The sequence below is a fragment of the Salmo salar genome, chromosome 11, assembly GCF_965601325.2.
Source record: "Salmo salar chromosome 11, fSalSal1, whole genome shotgun sequence".
NCBI lineage: Eukaryota > Metazoa > Chordata > Actinopteri > Salmoniformes > Salmonidae > Salmo > Salmo salar.
In genome coordinates this window covers 104,536,324-104,560,193 of record NC_138301.1, presented here as the reverse complement: position 1 = coordinate 104,560,193, position 23,870 = coordinate 104,536,324, and the positions used below count along the sequence as shown (strand labels likewise).

General features: G+C 43.6%; 1 protein-coding gene across 2 annotated transcripts in view; it reads right to left on the bottom strand.

Annotated features, from left to right (window-relative positions):
• The window catches only part of gabra3 (gamma-aminobutyric acid type A receptor subunit alpha3), a 137,945-nt gene that overhangs the window by 24,087 nt on the left and 89,988 nt on the right, over positions 1-23,870 (bottom strand). The window lies entirely within an intron of this gene.

Here is a 23,870-nt window from a genome sequence, read left to right as displayed (position 1 = left end):
GTTGAAAAGAGAATGGAGGGGAGGGGAGGGGGATGGGGGTGATGTGAGCGGGGAACAGTCAGCATGTGCAGTCACGTACTGTAGTGTGTCTGGACATCAATGTGTCTGCTGAGGGCTGCGGTGTCTGGGTTGCCAGTGATTTGTCTGTTTTCCCATTAGCGGAGCTCAAAGCTCCAACTCCCTCCATCCACCAGTAGGGCCTGTCACCCAGCTAGTCAGCCAGCCAGACAGCCAGACTACTCCGCTCTGGAGACCTGTGGAGCAGCCAGACAGACTGCTCTGGAGACCTCTGGGCCAGCCAGCCAGACTGCTCTGGAGACCTGTGGAGCAGCCAGACAGACTGCTCTGGAGACCTCTGGGCCAGCCAGCCAGAGTGCTCTGGAAACCGCTGTAGCAGCAAACAAGCCAGCCAGCCAGCCAGACTGCTCTGGAGCTTATCCAGTTGATTAGATATTGACCGGTTGTCCCTCGACACACCTACTCCACTCCTGAGGGAGGGAGCTCTGCAAATCAGGCAGGAGTGATGGGAGGAGACTGGCATCTGCCTAGGAGATCACATCTCACAACACACATCACATTACATGATGACGGCACCAGCACTATATCACTCTCCCTACTAACTCACTTTTACCACGGTAGACAATGTCAGTGGACAGGCTGCTATACTTCAGAATGGCAATGGCACTTTCTGTGTCCATAGTTTATTTGACGGGGGCCTGCTTTAGACGGCAGTGGAAACAGATCTATTGAGCCACAGTCTTCCCTGTGGCTCAATTGGTAGAGCATGGTGTTTGCAACACCAGGGTTGTGGGTTCGATTCCCACGGGGGGCCAATACAAAAAAAAAAATATATATATATATATATTAAATGTATGCATTCACTACTGTAAGTCGCTCTGGATAAGAGCGTCTGCTAAATGACTAAAATGTAAATGTAAATCTATGGGCCCCATGGGACCTTATCAACACCTACTGGGACCAGGATAAGAAACAGAAAATGCTTCTTCCTAAGCAATGACATAGGTATAGGCATTATGTACAGAAAATGTATATGGAATTGAGAGATTCTTGTTTTGTACTGTAATTTGTTTTTGGAATACAACATACAGCGATGCATTCTAGGGAATAGTAACCCTGAGAAAAACACAATTTTTCAGGCTCCAATGCATTCCCCACCATTGTTAATGATTTCTATTTTGTGTCCTCGTCACTTTCATTAAAATGCAGCAGGTCAATCATTCAATTAACCCTGTGACCAAATAAACTCCATCCTGGTAAATACTTCCCTACACTTGAGTCTAGTAGAACACTGCTGTGATTTTGAGCAATGTCCCCTGATCCTGCCATCAAGACGTCGTAAAGTCTACACAGTACCACCACTCTTAAGTGTTTAATGAGATAAAGCATCTTACCCCCTGGGTAACCTACAACCATAATGGTTATGATGTTCTTGGCCTTGCAAATTAACTATACTTGGAGGAAGAAGAACACTTTGCTGCTGACAATTAATGGCCTTCCTGTGTGTGCGCGTGCGTGTGTGCCTGTTGGCCAGGAAGCCAGAGCAAAAATGGCCTCATGGGGCCAACCCCTCCTTCTCCCGTTGCCACCTCCGGAATAACAGCTGCATCGATCACAGTGCCATCGCCAGAGCCTATAGCACCTTGTCTCTGTCGGAGCTCCAGGGGGCCTTAGCGGGAGGTGTGTGTTCCACTCCACCCAACCCCACCCCCCTTTATTTGAAGTTCTACTCCATACCTCACCAGATCATGAAAACTTCTCCCATTACTTATCAATCTGGCCAGTGGAGAAGATGAGTCTGTGTTGATGGAACTCTATTGCATTACTAGCTAGAGGTCTGTTTGGGTGATTCACAGCTTCTGGAGGACTTTCAGAGTCTGCCTGCCAATCTATCACTTCTGCTCTCTTTGTTGTAATAAGCTTTCAACTTGACATATACACTTCACAGAGAGCAAATGGTCACGTCACACGCTGACACTGGACCTTTGTCTGACGCTGAGACACACACCCAGGGCCGGCTCCTGAAAGAAAAAATTGCCACCTCATGGCAAAATGAGTAGAATTGCAGGAAATGAGCGATAAAACTGCAACAATTTCCCTCTGCCACATGGAAGAATTTGTAGAATTGCTGGAAATGTGTTATAAAATTGCAAAATGTTCTCTGCGCCTCTTCGCCTTCGTAGAACTGCAGAAAACTTGTTTTAAAATTGCAAAAATGTCTCTCTGCCCGATGGCAAAATACCGTAAGTAGAATTCCATGACATTTGTTATAAAATTGCATGAAATTTACTTTAAAACAAATGTTTCTATCCACCATCAATTGGGGGGGGCCACAAAAAAAATCTTGCTTAGGGCCACCAAAAGGCTAGAGCAAGCCAGCCACGTCCTCCTCCTCGGTGTGATGAGTGAAAAATCTACTGTCAGGTCCAGGGCGGATCGTTCATCATCATACTTATCATCATAGCTGGGGACTCTGGATCATGATCAATGAGTCTCACTTTCCCTCTCCAAGCCAGAAATCCCTGGTGAGACCATATGCTACTGTAATGATGACACCGTACCCCATGGACTCCACCTCCTCCGAAGGAAAACACCCCTGGGAGAGGAGGAGGGGGTGGGGGCGTGGAAGTGACAAGAGAGAGATGGAGTACAACAGAGCTGGACATTTTATGGAAGACTAGTGAATGACCCCTGCATCTGCCAAGCAGACATTCAATCAGTCAAATGCAGCAGAATGGAGAATTTACCTTTCCACAAGGGCAACATAACATTTCCTAGATAGGGTTGCAAAGTGAAGGTATATTACTGGAAACTTTCTAATGGGTACTTATGGGTACTTCAGCTTATCACAGGTGTCTGTAAATTATCTCTAGCCCTCCGTGGCCTTATCACATATAAAATATATAAACTAATCAAATAAGAGGATTTAAAAATGTGAATAACATCAACAAATTATGACAAAACTGCAAAACATTATCCTAAATATAAACAATCAACTTTGGTGTTTAATATGAGGGTTTCAGCATGTTTCACACACTTGTATTTATTTTACTACTGTATGTCAATATGTCTTTGTTGTAAATGTTTTGGCACCAACTGGTGGCAGTTTCCAAAAAGTCAATAGTTGGAAGAGTTGCAGCGTTAAGGGAAAATAATACTATTATTGATTAGATGCTTTTTAATTAGGCAATTTTCTATTGAACATGTGGTCTATCCACTAGAAACTCATTGACAATATGGACAGATTTTTTTTTAAATGAATACAATATATGAATTTAAAAAAATTCAGTTATTGAAGTATAAATTACCAAAGTTACCATATCCTGCGCCATAGATTAGCTGTTAATTACCAAAATTACTGAATATTCCGGTAACTTTGGTAAATTAGCGGTAGCTTTGCAACCCTTATCCCAGATATCCTGCACCCCAGAGTATACATCACAAGAGTGTCCTTTCTGCTTTTGTCTGACTATGCGAGTGGTGAGATCATAGGTCATAAGATCAGGAAAGCCATTACATTTGTACAGCTCTGCCCTTGGCTTTAAAGCCCTAATCAAGGCTTCCAATATTACTATCCATACTACTATCCAACCAAGGTTTTTCCCACAGTGCTATTCCTTAGGTTCTGATGCCTGGCTCTCACAGTTATAACAACGCACGGCAATTAGCTCCAGAGAAGATCTCCGTAATTACCGTTATCAACAATGACTTGCGGAAACGCTGTGAAACGCACAGTACTACTCTCGCACCACACAATTAATTTACTGCTACATTAGACTAAATCCTGTTGTGGAATATGCATATTGAAAGGAGAGGTAGCTGTAAAAATGGTAGTAACTAACTACAGTGGTAATTATGGTGGTAACACACAACCCTTGACTGCAAACACACAATCCAACCTCAGCGAGGGTAGGGTAAGTAGGCCTTCTCAGAGTGGTCCTATGCATTGTGTTAATGCATGTGAGGGCCTGGTTGCTTAGAAACCTTGGATAGGGCTGTATGTTTTGCCCACTTAAGCAACATGATTGTCCTTTACTATGGGGCTTCATTTAAAACAAAAATACTCTGCTCTCTGTGCCATGACTTCCCCTCTGTTTTTTATTTAACCTTTATTTAACTAGGCAAGTCATTTAAGAACAAATTCTTATTTACAATGACGGCCTACCCCGGCCAAACCCTAATGACGCTGGGCCAATTGTGCGCCGCCCTATGGGTCTCCCAATCACGGCCGGTTGTGATACAGCCTGGAATCAAACCAGGGTCTGTAGTGACAACTCTAGCACTGAGATACAGTGCCTTAGACCGCTGCGCCACTCAGGAGCCCTCTGGTCTCTTCTGTACAGGAGACCAGAGGAGGAATGGGTTAATAAAACTTTATTAACCCATTGAAATGTAAATGATCAGGAGATGTCATTGCAGTTCATGTCCTTACACATATTGTATACTGAATAACATTTAAAACACATTTTTTGTACAGTTATACAAGGCAACCAGTGGTCTAAAAGAGGAAAACATTTTCCTCTGGCCAGTGGTATAACATACTCATGCTGACATGACTAGCAGGGATAGGTTGCCCTGAATGAATGAGTTTATTCCATAACTTTTGTCAGCTCTGGTGAACTGCAGGTGTAGGACATGAGTTCACATCAGCCTCCTTCACAGCAGACTACTTCTGAACAGGAGCAAAATGCCAGAGTGAAAGGTCACCCAAAATGGCTCCCCGAATGAGTGTTTCAAAAAGAGATTCAATCCAGAGATGACTTGAGAGTCACATTATTCTGATGATTGAACTGCAGTAGACCATGTGTATGTGACCAATAACATTTGATTTGATTTGAGTAGAGTCTGGACGGCATTAAGACTAATCTTTGCAAGTATCATTGGCTCAGCAGGTACGTTTCCTTGCACAAATCACCCTGTGAGGTAACAAGATGACATTAAGAGCAGAGAAAACATCCCCGCCTGCCTCTTACAGGATATACTGTAACTCCCCAGTTAAAAAACTCCCAAGTTTATACTTGTAAACCTCCTCCAACTATTATTTTTTTCTTCTAAAATCAGCCGAGCTCGAGCACACACACACCACCCTAATTATGAGGTGGCTGAGCAGCTAACAGGGCGTGAAATGCCCCGTTACAATATGTGTCAGTCACAGCTGTGGCCAAATGAGTGGCGACGTGGGAACCAACCCTCCCCATCCCATGCCCTCCATGCCCAGCACTCCTCTCCCTGCATGGTCTCAGGAGCCCCTACCAACATCCTGCTAAACGCCCGTAGGTGTGTCAATCAGAACGCAGGCTGAAACACAGTAGAGACAGATCCCTGACTGAGTTTGACTTTATTTCCATCTGTGTCAAGGTTACACATTCACGCAGCAAATCTGTAATGCACCTGACAGCCAAGTCAAAGTCTCCTGTCGCTGTTGCTGTCTATTTAACATGCTCTAGCTGGCTCTTTGCCTGCCATTGTCTCGTCACATGTCTCAATAAACGTGCCCTTGTGCAGGTTCACAAACAGTTAGTGTTTCAGTGTACAAACATCATTAAAATGGACCCCTTGGCTCCAATTAGACAACACCCCTAGGAGGAGGATGGCAGCAGTGTTTAGTATTATTTTCACCACTGAAAATGCCATTGAGAATCTGTTTTATGGACCCAGAGATGCTTGACATCAGTTAGAGTACGAGAAAGTAATTAAACCTGAATCTGTGTGAAAACAAACTACCCGTATTTACCCAGCACAAAGACTCCTAATCCAATCACATACAACAAACACAGAGAGAAGGTCAGACAGAAAATAAAGTTTTTATTTGGACGGCCCTAAACCCAATGCTGAATTCAATATTGTACTTTCTTTCTCCTCAGCATATGTCCGCTTATTATTGGAAGTGTTAAAAGGAGAATTCTATTATTAAGACTTCAGCCAAAAGGCACTTTAAATATCTATTAAACACTTGACTCCCCTGCGACAAGAGTACATCCAGATATCATTACTAGGAGGTCAGCTGACTTAGTGCTATCTGGTACTGTATGATTGTGTTGTCAGTCCTTCACAAGGATGCACATCAACCCACACATCATTATCAACGATGATGTTCCAGAGGAGAAAACATGTCACAATTATCAGCAGTGTTTGTACTTCAATTCCAACATTGTTTGTTTAGCTAGAGGCAATTTTGTTTTCTTATATATTTTTTCTCTCTCATCTCATATGATATACTCATCACTATAGGAGCAGAAAGTATTGACGATTTCATTAGTTTAAGCATGAATCCAGGGTCAGACGCAAGTACTACCATCGTTCCTAATGATGTTGTATAACAGCAACCAGGTTTTATATTCCACATACAGCGGAATGTATTGTTTCAAATACTTACAGTAAATTGCAGGGCTATAATGGGAGATTTTTTTATCTTTATTTTACTAGGCAAGTCAGTTAAGAACAAATTCTTATTTTCAATGACAGCCTAGGAACAGTAGGTTAACTGCCTTGTTCAGGGGCAGAATGACAGATTTTTACCTTGTCAGGTTGGGGGGTTTGATCTTGCAACCTTTTGGTTATTAGTCCAACGTTCTAACCACTAGGCTACCTGCCGCCCCAGCTGGGAGCTATGCTGGGAGCTATGCTGTAGGCCCCATGCTGTAGGCCCCATGCTGTAGGCCCCAAGCTGTAGGCCCCATTCTCTGATTAATCACCACTTTATTCCCTACCTTTGTGAACATGCACATTTCTGTACATTATTTAAACCACGCTCTGAATCTTTGTGCTTTAACTTTTAATGACTCACCCTTACTGAACCCTTCTACGCAGTAGAGAAGGAGAAGAGGTCTGCAGAAAGAGGGCTGGAGTGATAAAAGGCACCTCAGCCTGTTCCAAACCCCCTCCCCTCACTATAGATCTCAGTGCCTGGCTGCCACTTCATACTGCTGACCCTGGTGAGGTGTCATTTGCAGGTGGCTAAATCAACAGGGATAACTGCAGAGAGTGGAGCTGGCATGCACTGAGAGAGGCAACAAAGAGCACCCGCCCTCCAATTCCATCTGAAATTCCAAGGCAGCACTGTAGAGGTAACCTTAAGACCTCCATGTGCAACAATTACTCACAGGCAGACGTTAATAGCCATCTCCCTCCGTGTATTACGTCAGCGAGCTAAATGACTAGAAATCCATGCCTGCCCTTAAACTATCTAACACCTCATCTGCCCCCATGGTTGTTTTAACACCCCCATCCCATCTCCCCCCTCCTCTGCCTGGTCGGTGACTCTCATCCCCCTCACAAGGAGGAGACATCACTATTGGCTCTGTGACAGGGCTTGGCCAATAGGCACCCAAAGAGAGTGCCTGTTATAGCGCTGAACGTGCAATTAAATCCTAACCTCTGTCGCCCCCATATTGAGTGCTGGGGTGAGGCCTGGGGAGGGCTGAAGGGCTGTGGAGAGGACAGAGACAGGGACAGCCAGGGACAGGGAGTAAAAGTCATGCTGAATGGGGCTCCACCACGGGGCTAATCCCAGGCTAACAAACTGCTGCGGCTGGCTGCCCGAGATGGATGGGAATGTCACCAGGAGGTCAAGGGGAACATAAAAGAACCTGGAGAGGGAGGGAGGGGGAAAATACATTTTATACCTTGCCAAGTAACATAGAGAAGGGCTGTACAAATCTCATGTAATGTTTCCATTAGTGCTCTATAATGTACTGTATAATATCTTCATCATACATTTTTTTCCCCTGTAAAATAATGAGCTACAATTAAAAGCAAAAATAAAATAAAATTGCATCATACTCTCAGAAGATTCTATCCTTTAATGTTTTAAATAAGAATATATTGACCATGGCCATGTAATACTTGAAGGAAAAAAGATGACTGAGTGAGTGAGTGACTGTACTTTTTCATTTAGAATGAAATCCACTGAACTCAAGCTGCACACGTCTAGAAACTCCTAAGAAAAAGAGCCTAAATGAAGTGTCAGTCCCCCAGAGGGAGCATCATCCATCCAGTCAACATGGAACAGATGTGTGTGATACCTGGCTGCAGCATGTGCGCTGTAAGGTTGGAGCGCTAGTCACAATACCGCCTGTGTTTCCCATGCTGTCAGCCCAGCCTATCCCCCATAATGGATGGAGCTCCCTCAAGCACATCCATTACATGTGCATATCTGCAGAAACGTGACAACGTCGACAGGCTGCTGCTGCATCGTTATTGTCTTGTCTATAATTTTTTGTAGGTTTGAACAACAAAAGAAAGTATGCAAGGTAGTGATAAATGACAAGAATGAACTGACACGTATTTCATCCCTATCAAAACCATCATCATCATCAACATCATCATCATTAAAATGGACATTATCCTTGGCAAAAATGACAAGGGCACTGGACTGATGATCTAAATAGATGGATGTACCTTAATTGTAGTTATGCACACAGACATTGCTTCACTACATGATTACAAATTGGAACAATGAGGTGTCTGGGGCAATCAGAGAGGGTGAGGGAGAGATGCAGAGACACAGAGAGTACTGGAGGAAGAAGAGGGTAATGGAGAGATGCAGAGACACAGAGTACTTGGAGGAAGAAGAGGATAATGGAGAGATGCAGAATGACAGAGAGTACTGGAGGAAGAAGAGGGTAATGGAGAGATGCAGAGAGACAGAGAGTACTGGAAGAAGAAGAGGACAATGGAGAGATGCAGAGAGACAGAGAGTACTGGAGGAAGAAGAGGGTAATGGAGAGATGCAGAGAGAGACAGAGTACTGGAGGAAGAAGAGGATAATGGAGAGATGCAGAGAGACAGAGTACTGGAGGAAGAAGAGGATAATGGATGGGCGAGAGATGGCCTAAATGGAGACACAGTTTCAACAAAACTGGGTAATGGATGCAGGCTGCTCTCCTCTCCGCTGCTGGATGGTGGGAGGGCCAGAGCTCCCATATTTACTGTAGTATTACAGAGCAAACTGCAGTGCACCATCCCATCCCCAACAGACACCATATAGACAGACTGTGTATAAAGGCAGTGCTGACTGCCTCCAGCCAATAACTTTACTTGTTGAGCAAATCAGGGCTGAATCAGGTCAGTGACGGCCTGGCTGTGTGGGAGGAATGAGGGCCGCAGCCAGCCTCATAATAAGCACTGTGACTTTGGCCGGCCTTTGATTAGACCGAACCATGATGTCCGTTTCACCAAACAAACCCACACTCCGTGTCTCTCTTGTTCTTCTTGTGTCTTGGAATGTTGATCCCCCCCCTCCTCTCTTGGCATGATGCCTGCTTCTGCCTGTAGTGCAGAAATGCTTACTGCTGCAGAATCCGCCTGTTTAGTTCTAGAAGAAATCCTGTCGTGATTTACTGATTGAATCTGCAACATATTACTGGGACCTTTCCATCTGCTGGGCTCTGGTGCTGTTTGTGACAGGACAATAAATGTGTTTTATGAAATGCTACTATGGAAATACATAATACTGTACAAGTAGAAACCATAGTAGGATTCAGAAATGTTTGGGACATTCACTACACCGATTACAATATGACAATCTTCAAGCTGTAGTAATATTGGCAACTATTTGCAATGGTTCAACAATGTGTCATATGTGCGTCATAAAAAAGTCAAAGGACACTAACATGGCGTTGTGTGTCAAAGTTGGCTGAACTCTCTCTATATATGGCTCTGACCTGACCTATCCTGAGTGCCAGGACTTGGCACAAACAGAAACAGACTGGCACTCAGGCTACGCTTGACCTGCTATACTAGCTTAATGAATGACAAATTAGCACACTATGTCATCATGACGGAAGATCTGAGAGTATATAAACCAGCCACTCAAAAGGACTGAAGTTTGGCAACAACCCCAGATGGAAAGGAACAACTGTTTACATTACAGTATTTCTCATTTCACCAGGGTCTTATGTAAAGAGAGGAAGGCATCTCTTAGTTTTCTGTCATAGCTTAGAGGCTGCCTTTGAGAAAGCTGACCTCGCAGCGCTGGGTGCTATGGAAGTGTAATCTATCTTTTGTATCAGTCACATTTACCGCAGGCAGTTTGTGCACACAGTACTCTTTAATTCATGAAAACATAATGCACTCTCCATAAAATGCTGTTGGAGACAACTGCAGCCTGTATTTAAGACACAACTGGTAGAACTGTGAAGGGCAAGGCACTTTGTGAAGAGCCAGCGATAAAACAGCAATAAACATCCAGTCCTGGATCTATTATTTAACCCCGCCCCCTCACTCTGCTCTCAAAATGCCACCACCAAACAGCTACAATACACTGCAATAGAGGGACAAAAAGTGACATACAGATGTTAGATCTTAACTTGATCACTTTTTTGTCACTAACAATTTTCCTGCTGCATCAGTAAATTCAAATGAGCCCCGTGAGTCCCTGAAAAAGAGCAGTTCTCGTTCTCTCCATGCGGAGACAGTGGAGTCATTGGGATCAGGGCTTGCTATCAAAATAATTGATTCTCTTACTCGCTCAAACGCTAGGCCTAGGTCCAATTACTGAAACATTCAAATGTTCAACAATGTATCTGAAATGAAGCCATACACGTCAACAATCGTAATTTTATATAACTTAACAACACAAGATATTGGTCTCCAATAGGCTTATGACATACAAGTGTCAAGTGCATCCTAAGGTCAAAATGGAGGTCAGTTGTGGCCTGGGGTGGTCTAGTGGTTAGCGCCGCTGCTTTCAACGTGCCCATATAGGTCTGCCGTGTTCAATGCCCTTCTGGGACAAAGAAACCATCCTTATGATTGAATATATATAGACATTTCAAATATTGTACCCCAGATCTTGATAAGAAATTACCATGCCAGACACATTTGGAGAACATAAAGAATAGAATAATAACAGCAGGCTACATCAACATTAGTTTCCATTCATACAAAGTGTCGGGTAAATTGCCACAGTAGATTTGCCATGGTAAACAATGAAACACTTTATTTATATTGTATGGAAATGCTTGTCAAATCGATAAATCGGCTTTAGTCTGTTCAAAAACAACCTAAATTGTTCCGATTACCTCACCAACCTAGAGGGCCAACATACTGTATCTTGAAAGACTTTGGTTGCAAGCAGGACCAACGTAACACCGACATAATATTTTAGGGAGCGGTAATGAGGTGACCAATAATGGTTGCAATTGAGATCAGATGTGCGCGGGTGAATTTAGCACGTATTGATGGTTTAATCTGGCGATAATCTAGTGCCATCGATTGGTGTAATAACCCCCTTATTATTTCATTATATTCCAATAAATTATGTAGGCTACCCGTTAGCCTATCCATTGTCACATAATGAAAGGTGTGAAAACCCATAATAGGCTACACACAGTAGGGCTGAGCTGATGAGCTGATTTGGGCCATCAGTTGATTGACAGATGTAGGCCTGCTGTAGAATAATAAACTTTCCTCCAGTTTGGATGCTCGTCCGTGTTGTATAGTTTGGCTATGTATAACTTGTCAATATAGTTCTACTCTTTAGTGTGGATTGAAAGCCTGTATTGTGCGGCTTTAATATTTCATTTCGTAAAGCTAATGAAGTCACTTAAACCCTTAACAAAGAGTTGCAGTCTGTTTTGGAGTAGGTGGCCAGTAAAAAACTGGTCCTGAAAATCTCTAAAACTAAGAGCATTGTATTTGGTACAAATCATTCCCAGAGTTCTAGACCTCAGCTGAATCTGGTAAAGAATTGTGTGGCTGTTTAAACAAGTTAAGGAGACTAAGTTACTTGGTGTTACCTTAGATTGTAAACTGTCATGGTCAAAACATATAGATTCAATGGATGTAAAGATGGCTAGAGGTCTGTCCGTAATAAAGAGATGCTCTGCTTTTTTTGACACCACACTCCACAAAGCAAGTCCTGCAGACTCTAGTTGTATCTTACCTAGATTATTGCCCCGTCAAGTGCTGCAAAGAAAGACCTAGTTAAGCTCCAGCTGGCCAAGAACAGAGCCACACATCTTGCTCTTCATTTTAATCAGAGGGTTAATATTAATACTATGCATGCCAGTCTCTCTTGGCTAAGAGTTTAGGAAAGACTTACTGCGTCACTTCTTGTTTAATAAGAAACATTCATGTGTTGGAAATTCCAAATTGTTTGCATAGTCAACTTACATACAACACTGACACACACACCTACTCCACCAGACATGCCACCAGGGGTCTTTTCACAGGCCCCAGATGCAAACATTTTAGCTGTGGTTGCTGATGCGTATATGGTTGAATCATCAGCATACGTGGACACACATGCTTTGTTTAAGGCCAGTGGCAAGTCATTGGTAAAAATAAAAAAGAGTAGAGGGCATAGAGAGCTGCCCTGCGGTACACCACACTTTACATGTTTGACATTTGAGAAGCTTCCATTAAAAGAAAACCCTCTCTGAGATCTATTAGATAGACAGCTCTGAATCCACGATATGGCTGAGGTTGAAAAGCCATAACACATACTTTTTTCTCATAACAGGTTATGGCCAATATCAAAGGCTGCTATGAAATCTAACAGAACAGTTCCCACAATCTTCTTATCAATGTCTTTCAACAAATCATCAGTCAAATGTGTCAGTGCAGTATATGTTGAGTGCCCCTCTCTATAAGCATGCTGAAAGATTTGTTTACGTGCTGCTGTGCGGTCTGTTGCTAACATTACTTTGCTACCTGCCAACTTTACGGTTTTTACTTTTTAATTACCGTTTTATATTAAAAAAAATTCCCTCGCTCAACTTTTTTCATTCAACTTTTTCACCCCGGACGCTTAATCTGGACATGGTTCGTCAGGACCTCCACCAGCCGAAGCTAAGTAGTAACATTAACATTATGCCTTCTAATTGCAGTCGCTGTACTCATAATATACAGAAGACCGATCGCCTTATGGCCAGGATAGCCATGCTGAAAGCCCAGCTTCAGATGCAATCGTTAGGCAAGGGTAATTTAAGTGTAGGAAAGGATGAAATAAGTACAGATAGTAGTATAAATCCCCTCGCACATTCCCCCGCAGCCGGACAATTTTGTCATGGCTTCTGGAAGGGAATGCTGTAGGAATGCTCAACCGGTGTCACTCATTCATGCGACAGAAACTTTCAACCGGTTCTCCCCATTAAGCAACGGGTCGGAGTCAGAGGCCGAGCATTCTCTGGTCTCTCCTCCTCCTCCGAAGCCTCCCACCATTAGCTCTGACAAATTGAAAACCCTAGTCATTGGCGACTCCATTATCCGTAGTATTAGATTTAAAACGAATCATCCAGCGATCATACACTGTTTACCAGGGGGCAGGGCTACCGACGTTAAGGCTAATCTGAAGATGGTGCTGGCTAAGGCTAAAACTGGCGATTGTAGAGAGTATAGGGATATTGTTATCCACGCCGGCACCAACGATGTTAGGATGAAACAGTCAGAGGTCATCAAGCGCAACATAGCTTCACCGTGTAAATCAGCTAGAAAGATGTGTCGGCATCGAGTAATTGTCTCTGGCCCCCTCCCAGTTAGGGGGAGTGATGAGCTCTAAAGCAGAGTCTCACAACTCAATCACTGGTTGAAAACTGCTTTCTGCCCCTCCCAAAAGATAGAATTTGTAGATAACTGGCCCTCTTTCTGAGACTCACCCACAAACAGGACCAAGAGGGGTGGAGGGGTGCTCTCATCTTATCTACGAACATAGACAGGGCTCTCACTCCCCTAGCTCCACAATGAGATAGGGTGCAGGCCAGGCAGCGGGCTGTTAGCCAGCCTGCCAGCTTAGTGGAGTCTGCCACTAGCACAGTCAGTGTAGTCAGCTCAGCTATCCCTATTGAGACTGTGCTCGATCTAGTTTGGGCAAAACTAAACATGGCGGTATTCGCCTTAGCAATCTCACGGCAATAAAGACCTCCATTCCTGTCATTATTGAAGGAGATTGTGATATCTCACATCTCAAAATAGGGCTACTTAATGTTAGATCTCTCACTTCCAAGTCAGTTATAGTCAATGAACTAATCACTGATCATAATCTTGATGTGATTGGCCTGACTGAAACATGGCTTAAGCCTGATGAATTTACTGTGTTAAATGAGACCTCTCCTCCTGGCTACACTAGTGACCATATCCTCCCCCGCATCCCGCAAAGGCGGAGGTGTTGCTAACATTTACGATAGCAAATTTCAATTTACAAAAAAACGACTGCGTTTTCATCTTTTGAGCTTCTAGTAATGCAGCTTACTCAATCCCTTTTTATAGCTACTGTTTACAGGCCTCCTGGGCCATATACAGCGTTCCTCACTGAGTTCCCTGAATTCCTATCAGATCTTGTAGTCATGGCAGATAATATTGTAATTTTTGGTGACTTTAATATTCACATGGTAAAGTCCACCGACCCACTCCAAAAGGCTTTTGGAGCCATCATCGACTCAGTGGGTTTTGTCCAACATGTTTCCGGACCTACTCACTGCCACAGTCATACTCTGGACCTAGTTTTGTCCTGTGGAATAAATGTTGTGGATCTTAATGTTTTTCCTCATGATCCTGGACTATCGGACCACCATTTTATTACGTTTGCAATCGCAACAAATATTCTGCTCAGACCCCAACCAAGGGTCATCAAAAGCCGTGCTATAAATTCTCAGACAACCCAAAGATTCCTAGATGCCCTTCCAGACTCCCTCCAACTACCCAAGGACAAAAAGTACAAAAATCAGTTAACCACCTAACTGAGGAACTCAATTTAACCTTGCGTAATACCCTAGATGCAGTCGCACCCCTAAAAACAAATAAAATGAATGATAAATTCATGAACTTCTTTGACGAAAAGATCATGATCATTAGAAAGCAAATTACGGACTCCTTTTTAAATCTGCGTACTTCTCCAAAGCTCAGTTGTCTTGAGTCTGCACAACACTGCCAGGACCTAGGATCAAGGGAGACACTCACGTTTTTTTTAATACTATATCTCTTAACACATTGATGAAAATAGTCATGGCCTCTAAACCTTCAAGCTGCATACTGGACCCTGTTCCAACTAAACTACTGAAAGAGCTGCTTCCTGTGCTTGGCCCTCCTACGTTGAACATAATAAACAGCTCCCAATAAACCAGATGTGTACCAAACTCACTAAAAGTGGCAGTAATAAAGCCTCTCTTGAAAAAGCCGAACCTTGACCCAGAAAATATAAAAACCTATCGGCCTATTTATAATCTCCCATTCCTCTTAAAAGTTTTAGAAAAAGCTGTTGTGCAGCAATTCACTGCCTTCCTGAAGACAAACAATGTATACGAAATGCTTCAGTCTGGTTTTAGACCCCATCATAGCACTGAGACTGCACCTGTGAAGGTGGTAAATTATCTTTTTAATGGCGTCATACCGAGGCTCTGCATCTGTCCTCATGCTCCTAGACTTTAGTGCTGCTTTTGATACCATCGATCACCATTCTTTTGGAGAGATTGGAAACCCAAATTGGTCTACACGGACAAGTTCTGGCCTGGTTTAGATCTTATCTGTTGGAAAGATATCAGTTTGTCTCTGTAGATGGTTTGTCCTTTGACAAATCAACTGTAAATGTCTGAGTTCCTCAAGGCTCCGTTTTAGGACCACTATTGTTTTTACTATATATTTTACCTCTTGGTGATGTCATTCGGAAACATAATGTTAACTTTCACTGCTATGTGGATGACACACAGCTGTACATTTCGATGAAACATGGTGAAGCCCCAAAATTGGGGTGAAGACCCTCCCTGGAAGCCTGTGTTTTAGACATAAGGAAGTGGATGGAGGCAAATTTTCTACTTTTAAACTCGGACAAAACAGAGATGCTAGTTCTAGGTCCCAAGAAACAAAGAGATCTTCTGTTGAATCTGACAATTAACCTTGATGGTTGTACAGTCGTCTCAAATAAAACTGTGAAGGACCTCGGCGTTACTCTGGACCTCGATCTCTCTTTTGATGAACATATCAAGACTGTTTCAAGGACAGCTTTTTTCCATCTACGTAACATTGCAAAAATCTGTAACTTTCTGTCCAAAAATGATGCAGGAAAATGTATCCATGCTTTTGTCACTTCTAGATTAGACTACTGCAATGCTCTCCGTTCCGGCTACCTGGATAAAGCACTAAATACACTTCAGTTAGTACTAAACATGGCTGCTAGAATCTTGACTAGAACCCCAACATTGTATCATATTACTCCAGTGCTAGCCTCTCTACACTGGCTTCCTGTTAAGGCAAGGGCTGATTTCAAGGTTTTACTGCTAACCTACAAAGCATTACATGGGCTTGCTCCTACCTATCTTTCCGATTTGGTCCTGCCGTACATACCTACACGTATGCTACGGTCACAAGACACAGCCCTCCTTACTGTCCCTAAAATTTCTAAGCAAACAGCTGGAGGCAGGGCTTTCTCCTATAGAGCTCCATTTTTATGGAATGGTCTGCCTATCCATGTGAGAGACGCAGACTCGGTCTTGACCTTTAAGTCTTTATTGAAGACTCATCTCTTCAGTAGGTCCTATGATTGAGTGTAGTCTGGCCCAGGAGTGTGAAGGTGAACGGAAAGGCTCTGGAGCAACAAACCGCCCTTGCTGTCTCTGCCTGGCCGGTTCCACTCTCTCCACTGGGATTCTCTGCCTCAAACCCTATTACGAGGGCTGAGTCACTGGCTTACTGGTGCTCTTCCATGCCATCCTTAGGAGGGGTGCGTCACTTCAGTGGGTTGAGTCACTGACATGATCTTCCTGTCCGGGTTGGCGCCCACCCTCGGGTTCGTGCCATGGGGGGATCTTTGTGGGCTATACTCGGCCTTGTCTCAGGATAGTAAGTTGATGGTTGAAGGTATCCCTCTCGTGGTGTGGCGGCTGTGCTTTGGCAAAGTGGGTGGGGTTATATCCTGCCTGTTTGGCCCTGTCCGGGGGTATCGTCGGGCGGGGCTACAGTGTCTCCCGACCCCTCCTGTCTCAGCCTCTAGTATTTATGCTGCAATAGTTTGTGTCGGGGGGCTAGGGTCAGTCTGTTATATCTGGAGTATTTCTCCTGTCTTCTCCGGTGCCCGGATAAGTGAATTAAAGTATGCTCTCTCTCTCTCTCTCTCTCTCTCTCTCTCTCTCTCTCTCTCTCTCTCTGTCTCTCTCTTTCTCTCTCTCGGAGGACCTGAGCCCTAGGACCCTAGGACTACCTGGCCTGATACTCCTTGCTGTCCCCAGTCCACCTGGTCGTGCTGCTGCTCCAGTTTCAACTGTTCTGCCTGCGGCTATGGAACCCTGACCTGTTCACCGGACGTGCTACCTTGTCCCAGACCTGCTATTTTCAACTCTCTCAAGACGGCAGGTGCAGTAGAGATACTCTGAATGATCGGCTATGAAAAGCCAACTGACATTTACTCCTGAGGTGCTGACCTGTTGCACCCTCTACAACCACTGTAATTATTATTATCTGACCCTGCTGGTCATCTATGAACATTTGACCATTTTGGCCATGTTCTGTTATAATCTCCACCCGGCACAGCCAGAAGAGGACTGGCCACCCCTCATAGCCTGGTTCCTCTCTAGGTTTCTTCCTACGTTCCGGCCTTTCTAGGGAGTTTTTCCTAGACACCGTGCTTCTACACCTGCATTGCTTGCTGATTGGGGTTTTAGGCTGGGTTTCTGTACAGCTCTTTGTGACATCAGCTGATGTAAGAAGGGCTTTATAAATACATTTGATTGATTGATTGATTGATTAACTTGTTTACAGAGAAATAGCATTGTATTTGGTCAAACACCATTTTTTACAACAGTTTGTTAAGAGCTGGCAGCAAGCTGATAAGTCTGCTGTTAGAGCCGCCTGACCACTCTCCGGTAGCGGAATGACTTTGGCTTCGCTCCAGGCCTGAGGACAAAGACATTCCTCTAGGCTCAGATTAAAGTTATGACAGAAAGGAGTGGCTAAAGAGTGTGGTGGAAATTCTATTTCAAGTGAGCGAGACTTTGTCATTTCTCCAAACAATCATCTTTATTCAGTATCGATTAATTATTGCAATAATGAAACCGTCGACACCACACTCCGAAGTGTGTGTTGCCGAGTGCTTAAAATCATACATAGTATACAGGGTCTTCATATAGCAGACCTCAGAAATGCGTCAACCATGGCTGGCTCCACCCCCATACAGATTGGGAGGATAAACCACCCTCGGTTCATCCTGTCGTTTATCTGCACGGGGGGTGTTATTTTACTCGTATTTTACTCCTCAAGTTTCCCAGATGCAAGCATGAGAACAGTTCTACAGTATTAGTGAAAATGTCATCAATACATGCATCAATACATGCATGATCTTCTTCCTGTAGTGTTTGTAAACACCCTGGTAGGTTGATTAATAATCTGAACCAGATTACAGGAACTGGTTACAGTGAGAAGCTTCCTCTTGAGTGGACATCTTGATGAAAACCAGTCAATATTCAGGTCCCCAAGAAAGTAGACCTCTGTTTTTACATCACATACAATATACTATCAAGCATTTCACACATATTATTTAGATACTGACTGTTAGCACTTGGTTTGCCGATAGCAACACCCCAAAATAACATGTTTTAGATATGCCAGGTGAACCTGCAACCACAACACTTCAATAACATTTGACATAAGATCTTCTCTAAGCATTACAGGGATATGTCTCTGAACAACACCTCCCCGATAAGCATTCCTGTCTCTTCAATAGATGTTATATCCTTGCATTGCGACTGCTGTATCATCAAATGAATTATCTAAGTGAGTCTCAGAAATGGCTAACATATGAATGTTATCTGATGTTAGCAAGTTGTTGATTTCATGAATCTTATTTCTAAGACTACATACACTATATATACAAAAGTATGTGAGCACCATTTCAAATGAGTGGATTCAGCTATTTCAGTCACACCCGTTGCTGACATAGACAAACATTGACAGTAGAATGGCCTTACTGAAGAGCTCAGTGACTTTCAACATGGCACCGTCATTGGATGCCACATTTCCAACAATCAGTTTGTGAAATTTCTGTCCTGCTAGAGCTGCTCCGGTCAAATGTAAGTGCTATCATTGTGAAGTGGAAACGTCTAGGAGCAACAACGGCTCAGCCGCAAAGTGCTAGGCCACATAAGCTCACAGAACGGGACCGCCGAGTGATGAAGCGTGCAGCACGTAAAATTCGTCTGTCCTTGGTTGCAAGTTCCAAACTGCCTCTGGAAGCAACTTCAGCACAAGAACTGTTCGTCGGGAGCTTTATGAAGTGGGTTTCCATGGTAACACACAAGCCTAAGATCACCATGCGCAATGCCAAGCGTCGGCTGGAGTGATGTAAAGCTCGCTGTCATTGGACTCGGGAGCAGTAGAAACTCGTTCTCTGTAGTGATGAATCATGCTTCACCATCTGGCAGTTCGACGGACGAATCAGGGTTTGGCAGATGCCAGGAGAACTTTACCTGCTCGAATGCATAGCCCTGTCAAGTTTGGTGGAGGAGGAATAATGGTCTGGGGCTGTTTTTCACGGTTCGGGCTAGGCCCTTTAGTTCCAGTCAAGGGAAATCTTAACGCTACAGCATACAATTACATTCTAGACGATTCTGTGCTTCCAACTTTGTGGCAACAGCTTGTGGAAGGCCCTTTCCTGTTTCAGCATGACAATGCCCCCGTGCACAAAGCGAGGTCCATACATTAATGGTTTGTCAAGATTGGTGTGGAAGAACTTGACTGGCCTGCACAGAGACCTGACCTCAACTCCATTGAACACCTTTGGGATGAATTGGAACGCCGACTGTGAGCCAGGCCTAATCGCCCAACATCAGTGCCTGACCTCACTAATGCTCTCGTGGCTGAATGGAAGCAAGTCCACAGCAATGTTCCAACATCTAGTGGAAAGCCTTCCCAGAAAAGTGGAGGTTGTTATAGCAGCAAAGGGGGGACCAACTCGATATTAATGCCCATGATTTTGGAATGAGATGTTCGACATGCAGGTGTCCACATACTTTTGTTCATGTAGTGTATATTAATATGGGCTATTTTTAGCCCTTTCCTGGGTAGCTTATCAGATAGACATAATATGCAAAAGAGCAATAGAAAAAAGAAAGATAAAAAAAGATACATCCAGCAGTCCATTAATCATTTGGTGTGTGCAAGTGTGTGCGTGTGCTGTGGGGTTGAAGCTACAAACCCATAGGCGTGGCTCTCTTATCCCTTCCAGACTTTTGGGAAGGAGGGTGGATAATGAGCCTGTCATAGCAGATGTAAGCAATGTCCCCATGGCTCTGGCAGCTTTCTGGCGGGGATAAGTTCTTTCCTCTTCTGGCACACAGCTTCAGGATAGTCCTCATTGAGGATGATGTACGTTCCTCTAAAGTTCTTGGCTCTTTCCAGAACAGCTACCTTGTCCTTGAACCTCAGCAACTTGACCACTATTCGCCTGGGTCTATCACCTGGGCCAGTGGTGGGTTTTCCAGTCCTGTGGGCGCGATCCACCTAAATCTACCTGTGGTCCATCTTCAGTTTCTCCAAGATTATTTCCCTCACTTTGTCCTCAGACTCCATCCAGGTCTCATGTGGAGATTCTGCAATTCCGTCCACAACCATGTTGTTCCGCATTGATTGTCCTTCAAGTCTGATTTCTCCGTCATTGTTATCATGGATTCACATACAGAACGGATGTCCTCTCTCGATGACTTACAGATTGCTGTCATCTTGCTGTTCTCCTGTTTAAACTCATCAAGCTGAGCAGCTCCTCAGACCCGGCCTTGGTCGGCAGGATCACCGGACAGATAGTAGCGGTCCCAGCAACTGACGCCAACCACGTGGTGGGATCCGAACTCAAAAGGTAGCTAGTTAGTAACCAATTGTTTTCAATAGACTTTCAAAACTTTCCAAAACCACAAACTTTCCAAAACAACAAACAGAGCTCTCCCAGGTTCTGTGATGCGTGTTCAACAGGAAGTGACATGATGGTCTCGAAGTTTATTATTATTTGTCTGTAAAAGACACAACGTCCTCACCATGGTCAGACTGGTAACCCTGACCCTGCCCTTATTATTTTAAAATCAAATATTACAGGTGGAAGCGTATCAGGTTATTCACATAGTCCACTACAGAGATGAGAAGTGTTTTTTCCCTGCTTTTTATGGAAACCCAAAAGAGTCATACCTAACCGCCCAAGTGGCTTACCATAGCCCCACTACACACACCATGGCACACTCTGTCCATTGTGCTGACACAGTGCAGTGAAGATACAGATTGTTTTTGTGCCAATCTGAGACTCAATCATTTGAACCTTTTAGCTATTTTTATATAGGGACATAGAACTAAAACTGAGGGGCACTAGTTTGAACTGACGGGGCTAAACCCCCTTTATCCCCTTCGTGGAGCCGGGTACGCCACTTCGCTCAGGCAGTTCACAATGCTTTAGGCATTCCCCAAACCATAGCTCTAACCTTAAACCGCTCGAGAATTAATGCCTAAACTGTTACGCCCCGACAGAGTCATTGCGCAAAATGGTTTGCAGCATCATTTGGATATGTGTGCAACAAAAGTTCAACATTCACCTTCTGCTACCATTTCTGTTAAGCCATCTATGCATACAAGTTCATGCATACTTTCAATAAATCCAACGTATGCACAACACAGAAAGCACTGCAACTGCCTCTGCAACGCAGTGCTGCAAGGCAAACGCAGCGTTCTATTGGAAATGTATGTACTTCTGGTGCACCAAAATGCAATGACGCTGTCGGTGTGATCGAGGCATTAACCTTTGAGTTGTTTCTGTTTTAACCCTGTAACAACGCAGAATTAACCTTGTAACCATGCAGAATTAATGCTGCAAAAATAGACACTCATCCATGAGCAGTGAGCTGGAATCGAACCCATGACAACTCTGTTAGCGTCTGTAACCGCTGGACCACACCGGCACTGAGGAAACCAATCATTTATTCTGCTTGCCTTCAACATATAAAACAATTGATCAAAAAAAAATATTTTCCCTAATGAAAAATACATCTTCCCCCTACAAATATGTCAATTTATTATAATCCACATAAGAATTAACACGAGATGCGCTGAAGCCTGCACGTAGCCTACATAAGGTCAAATGTAAGTGCAGCGTGCGTTGTATACAAACACCGCTTCCAGCTGCCCCCTAAATATTTCTTCAGATATTCAAATCCTCCTGCTGTAGGATTACTTTCCTCCTGCGGCAAAAGGGTTCAAATTAAGATCCGACATCTGTAACACGCTTTAGCAGGCTTTCTGAAAGATCTCATGTGTCAGACCTACACTTTCCACCCACTAAGTAAACATATTATGCAACCTAAGTGTTTTATTATGTTGTAAAGCGTAAAGGTTCTGGTTTGGTTGTGGCCCCAGATCACATGACAGCTTGTGCTGAGATAGTGTGCATTCATGCAAGTGTCACCGACACGGATGTTGGAGATGATGAGGATGATGACACATTGAACAATTTCAGGGAAAATTGTGCTTGAATGCTGTAATAATATATGTAGCAAGAATGCAAGATGGAAACTGAAACTGGCAAAAATAAATGCAATCATAATCATCAATTTCATTGAGGTGAACTAGGCCAGAACATGTAACCATTCATAAATTGCCTGCTCTTGGCATTTCCTAGAACATTGGAAATTAATTAAATTAATACTAATAATGGAATGAATAATCAAATATAATTAATACAGTATACTAATGTCCAAAGTTATTATTTATACTATTTTAAAAAACTATTTATAAACTAGTTTGACTATTTTTGTATCTTGTTTGCCTTAATGCAGTGTCTAGAATAGCCAAAAAGCCTTTGATAGCAACTCGCCTTGCAACACACTATCTTTGCTCGCAAATGAAAACGTGACAGGCCTTTTAATAATCTATCCAAATTCAAATGTTATTCTTAGCCTCAGGAGAATCAGAGCCACATCAAATGAACTCATAAGACACCCAGCCTGGAAAAGAATGGAGTTCCTCTCTCTTTCTACGTGAAAACTGCAGCATGAAATTCACAGGCAAATTAACTCTACCCAGAGCAACCGTAATTATCAGTCCCTGTGGACAAACCATTATCAAATGAAGAGCCCTACTTAGATTCAGATTTTGGTTAAGGGTTATATGTCAAGCAATTCAAAAGCAATACTTGATGAGGAGATAGAGAGTGGCGGACAGGTTCTCGCTGTAGCTAAGTGATTAAATAGTTCTTGCAGCTACAGGTTTGTTAAATTTGCAACACAATTTTACTCAAGCTTGCTGAGGATGTCTAAGCAGCTACACAGTACACTCTTACAAAAAAGGTGCTATCTAGAACCTTAAAGGGTTATTTGGCTGGCCCCATAGGAGAACCATTTGAAGAACCCTTTTTGTTCCTGGTAAAACCCTTTCGAGTTCCATGTGGAACTATTTCTACAGTGGCTTCCTGGAACCAAAAATTGTTATCCTACGGGGACATCCGAAGAGCCCTTGTGGAACCTTTTTTTCTAAGAGTGTGCACTGGCTGAGTGGTTTCTCCTCACAGTAACATTTTCTTCTCAGGACATACAGTCCTTTAGGTACATCATAGTTATCATCCTCTGAACAAGAGAGGGTGGATAGAGGAGCATAGTTACACTATATCTTCCCCCATGAAGCATGTGCTGTGTCAGACTGGTTGCAGAGAAAGACCACTCAGTCCCCTGGCAGTCAGACACATTGCTTTGGATAGCTCTGGGCCCAGACATCCACTATTCAATTACCACCTTCATTCATCAAAGTACCTCTGAGTGCAGGTCAGTCCACTAGCTGGCCTCAGGCCTACTGACCCACCTTTGCTAACCCCCTGTCAGTCCACTAGCTGGCCTCAGGTCTACTTGCCCACCTCAGACTCTGCTAACCCTCTGCCAGCTAACATTACACAGGATGGA